This window comes from Nicotiana tabacum, chromosome 7, assembly GCF_000715075.1.
Source record: "Nicotiana tabacum cultivar K326 chromosome 7, ASM71507v2, whole genome shotgun sequence".
Lineage (NCBI taxonomy): Eukaryota > Viridiplantae > Streptophyta > Magnoliopsida > Solanales > Solanaceae > Nicotiana > Nicotiana tabacum.
The window spans coordinates 107,970,440-107,975,793 of record NC_134086.1 but is presented as its reverse complement, the minus strand read 5'-3'; the positions used below and the strand labels follow the sequence as shown (position 1 = coordinate 107,975,793).

Below are 5,354 nucleotides of genomic sequence, written 5' to 3'. Positions count from 1 at the left end.
TCAAAATAAAAAAATAAACAACTGCTAATTCAAATCCATATATATATATTCTATAGACCTATGTAAACTAGACTTTGATACCAACTTGTCACGACCCTAAACCGGACCCGATCGTGATGGCACCTATCGTGAAACAAGGCAGCCGACACAAACTCCCAATCCATTTAAACAGTTATAATAATTTAATTCAAGTCATTAACAGGTGATAAATCCTAAAGTAAAGTGAAATAGATCAAACGCGAAAATAAACACAGTCCGACATCGGGGTGTCACCAGTCATGAGCATCTAAACAGCTGTCTAAGAGTATGAAAAAGACTGTATCGTCTAATACTGATCTAGTACAAAGGAAAGTAAGATAAGAGGTACAAAACACTGGGCTGCAAACGTCGAGCAGCTACCTAGTGAACTCCGAACAGCCTGCTGGAAGCAATCAGCCCTCGCTATCAGGACCCGAGGCTCCTAAATCTGCACATAGGGTGCAGGGAGTAATGTGAGTACGCCAACTCAGTAAGTAATAATAGTAAAAGCAACTGAACGATAAGAAAATACGTAAAACACAGCAAAATGCTACAAGAGGCAGTATAAATCCAATATAATGCAATAAAACAGTGAAAACTTATAAAAACACCTTAGTCCAGCAAAAAAAAACTCTTTAAAACATCTTTTAGCAGTTCCAATAAGTAAATGAAAACAAGGAGAAAAGATAGATGCATAAATCAGCCCCTCGGGCAAAAACCTGGAAAAACATCAGCCCCTCGGGCTATATCACATATCACACTAGGTACCCGCGCTCACTAGGGGTGTACAGACTACGGGAGGTTCCCCTTATGTCCCTAGCGCAATATCAAGCCATCTCGTGGCATAATCAAATAGGCTCCCGACCTCATATCAAGCCACCTTGTGGCGTACAACTCAGGCCCTCGGACTCATAATCGTGAATCAGCACAATACCGCTGCGGCGGGTAGCCCAATCCCATAATAACCTCACAACACAGGCCGTCGGCCCTACTTAGTTAGAAATCTCTAAAATTCACTCGGGCACAGTAAAATATGATGCTCAACTCAAAATATCATTTAAGATGTCAAAATAGAGTAAACATGACTGAGTTATGAAAACAGTAGAATATAGCATGACTAAGTACAAATATAAAGTCAAAACAATGAGGAATAGTAGTAAACATTGTCACACCTCCTTTTTCCGCCCCCGAGAGGGGTGAAAGAGTTTTTCCAACTAAAGGACAATCAAAACGAAATTTGTTTATTTATTTCAGAGTCGCCACTTGGGAGATTTAGGGTGTCCCAAGTCACCAATTTAATCCTGAATCGAGGAAAAGAATGACCTGTATTACAGTCCGCGAATCAAAAATTCGGATAAGGAATTTTGTTAACCCGGGAGAAGGTGTTAGGCATGGTCGCTCAACTGTCATATTCGGCTTGTTTATCTGATTTTACACAATTATGAGATCATGTGCAAGTTTTAACTTTTAACCGCTTTTGTCATTATTATTATTTTTTTATCAAGAATTGCAACATCATGGAAATACATCTCGAACCACGTCACATCAATGCACCCGTGGTTGTTGGCACATTTCCACTCCGTTGAAATTTGGATTTGGGTCACATAAATGTGCACCCGAGTTTAAGAAAATTAAATTATTAAAGACGCGCCTAAAGCGACTAGCGTATCATTTACTCTGGGTAGGGCCTTGAAATTTTGCTAAACGGCCCATCCCGAAGTCTAAGCAATTTTAAAGCAAATATTTACTGAGGGCCCCGCAATTTTGTATTTTTATTCGGCGAGGCTCATCTCATTCTTATTTTTTAAAGAAATTTGCAATGTCATGGACACGCATCTCGAACCACGTCACAATTAATGTACCCGTGATTAGAGACACATTTTGACTCCGCTGAGATTTGGATTTGGGTCACATAAATGTGCACCCGAGTTTAAGAAAGTAAGATTAATTAAGACGCGTCCTAAAGAAACTAACGTATTGTTATTTTGGGTAAGGCCGTGGAGTTCGCTAAGCGGCCTATCCCGAGTTCTAAGTAATTAACACATACATTTTTGTGAGGGCCCCGCAATCTGTGCATTTTATTTGGCGAGGCTCGTCTCATTTTTATTTAAAAGGATAAACCTACAGTGACTACATTCTTTCTATTAAGTTCGTCTCTAAAATAAAAGAAAACCTCCCGATTAATTACATGCTAAAAAAAGACGTAACTTATTAGTCATTAGTTTACGGCTAATGCGAATGGAAAATTGCAACCGAGTTTGTACAAAGAAAGATTGCTTTCGCTCTATATTCTATTATTTAATAATACTGGAACATGAGATTGACACACCATAATATCAAAACAAATTAACTAGTCTTTGATTAATTTAAACTAACATTATTAGATGAAGAAGTTATACATATGCAACCTCATTACTCATTAATCAGTCAACTACATTTTTATACAAAGAAAGGAAAACTCTATTCAAGCACAAATCTAAACAGGGGGAATTCAACAGGAACAAAACCTGGTCAATACTTCATTTCGCCTCAAGACAAGAGTGTACAAATGTGTACCTGGAAATGGTAATACAATGAGAAAAGAAGAGAGAGTCAGCAGCAGTAGTAACACAGCAATGCAACAGCAACCCCACGTCAGCAATTCGAACTAGATTCAAGACCCAGAAAAATTTGAAGAAAATCAAGCAAGCTCGATAGAACAAACCCAAAAGTTTGTAAAAGACTTAAACAACAACAAACCACATCACCACAAACATACTCAACCCCACGTGTATTAAACCCGAAACTAAACTCGTCTCTCCCTTTGTTTTTGTTTTCTCTTTTTAAACTCTCCAACACTCTCTTAGGATTTTCAGAATGTTTTCCTCTCTCAAAAAATAATCCTCTCTAAAACTATCTTTGTAAAAATGTCTTCCTAAAATGTTCTCCTCAAAATCCTCCCTAAAAAAATGTTCTCTCCAACCCGTCCCCTTCTCTAAGTCCAAGTGACTCTTATTTCTAGCAAAACTCTTGTCTTGAACCACTAACCCGAAATATTCTTTTAATTGCATGTCTTGCCCCCCCACTACTTAATGTTTTTCTTATTTAATTCATTTGTTCCCCATGCCTACATGTTTTGTCTCCCACTATATTAAACTAAAGAATTATTCCCAACCCATTATGTCTCGTCCCCCATGCTTAACTTAAATAATTACATTATTCCCCCCACTACATTATGTCTTATCCCCCACTATATTAAACAATTATATCATCTTCCCACTAATTTATGTCTTGTCCCCCACAATGTACTATTTTAATATTGTTAATGCCTAGTGGACAGAGCACTTAGATTAAATAATTGTTCAAATGTTCAATTCCCAAAATACCCCTCCGACCTTACTGAAATTACCATTTTACCCCTGAACGTACTGCAATTTACCAATCTACCCCTGTCAGCTATAACCAATTCACCTAATCAATCCCAACCAAAATACAGCAAATATAACCAATTTCTAAACAAATTCAAACAACAAATCCCATGAACACAGATTGAACAACATCAAATTAATGGGAATAAGTTAACCATATTGGGAACCAATCCTGGTTAACTTAGACACAAATGAACGAGCAAGGAGACAACAATATTAACAACAAAAGTAAACTGAAATAACATGAATCACAATTAACGGAAACAAAAATGCAAACTGAAATCATATGATGAACAACAAAAAGCAGGAAACCAAACAATACACAAAACGAAACCATTTGAACCAATACAATAATAAACACTCATGGGATAAGCCATAGTTTAAACCAAACATTTGAACTTCCTAACTTGAAATATGCAACGATACAAAGAAGGAGAAAAATCAGAATAAACCAAACGTTTAATTTTACCTGGAACGAGAATTGAATAGAAGATGAATGAAAGCTAACAACAACACAAAAATAGGTCGGAATCCTACCATATTAAAAGGGATTGGGTTCGAATGACAACCTCGACGCACTGCAACTTGATGTCCTCGACTGTGTATGGACTGCTTCGACAAACCCGACCAAAGCTCGAACAAACGAGATGGTTGAGTCTCGTTTTTGGACTGGACTGAAAGCGACGAACACAAATGTGAAGCAGCAGCGATGGGGTTTGGTTTCGAACTAGATGCTCGACGAGGCTGGATGCAGCAGGAGTAGTAGCAGCAGCTTGGTTTTGGAGCAGCAGCGACGGGGTCTATTTGGACGTAGCGAAGAAGAAGAAAGCAAAAGGTTCGCCATTGACGGGCTCGAGCTGGACGAAGCAGCAGCAGCGACGGGACAGTAGGGTCATTTGGTTGAAGACGATGCAAAATAAACAGTAGGTGACGGGGTGGAGAAGAAGACGCAGCAGCAGCCATGGGTGTCGAGCTCAAGCTCGACGACGAAGAAGACGAAGCAGTGGCAGCGGGGTCTGTTTGGATGTAGTAGAAGCAACAGTGGTGAAGCAGTAGCTCGTTTGGACGTGGCGAAGAAGAAGAAGGAGCAGCAGCCATGGACGGACTGATGCGTGTGTGTGTGTCCTGTGTGTTGCGTGAGTGTGTGTGTGTTGTTGTGTGTTGTTGTTGTGTGTGTGTGTATTGTCGATGGGGAGGGGGAGGTCATGTGAGGGAGAAGGGCAGCTGCCATGGCTGCTTGCTTGGGGAAGGTGATGGAGAAGAAGAGGGAAAGAGAGAGGGGGGCGGATGGTTTGTTTTTAGGGTTTGGGTTTTTTTGTTTTGTTTTGTTTTTGGGAAAAAATGAAAATTGAAGAGGGGTTAGGTCATTTGGGGTTATGGGGCGGACCGGGTCGACCCGTGTTGAGATGGACCGGGTCATGGAGAAGGTTGAGTATTTTTTGGGCCTGTGGTTTGAATTTGAAGAAGAGCCCAATTCCGATTTTCTTTATATTTTTGCTCTCTTTTCTTCTTTTATTTTTCTTAAACTGAAACTAAATTCTAAAATCCTTAAATTATCATATAGAACTAAATTAATTTATAAAAGCGCAAATTAACTCCCAATAACAATTAACACACAATTAAGTAATAATTAAGCATAAAATTGCACAATTGGACGTTAAATGCTAAAAATGCAAACGATGCATATTTTTGTAATTTTCATTCTGGTAAAACAAACTTAATTACTCCTAATTGTAGAATTAAATTTTAAATGCAAATGCGACATATTTTTATATTTTTTATCATTTTAACAAATAAACATGCACAGACAAATACAAATAATTATCCAAAAATGTCACAAAAAAATTCTCAAAAATTGTACATAAAGAAAAATCGTTTTATTTTGAATTTTTTGGGAGTAATTCTTTCATAGGGCAAAAATCACGTGCT

General features: G+C 38.3%; 1 long non-coding RNA gene across 1 annotated transcript; it reads right to left on the bottom strand.

Moving 5' to 3' along the window:
* Nucleotides 1-243: 243 nt before the first annotated feature.
* On the bottom strand, nt 244-4,735 carry LOC142182561 (uncharacterized). Its single transcript, XR_012711372.1, has 3 exons — nt 3,963-4,735; nt 2,526-2,574; nt 244-466 (listed from the first exon to the last, which is right to left on the bottom strand). It is a non-coding gene; the product is annotated as an uncharacterized LOC142182561 (long non-coding RNA).
* Nucleotides 4,736-5,354: the final 619 nt, after the last annotated feature.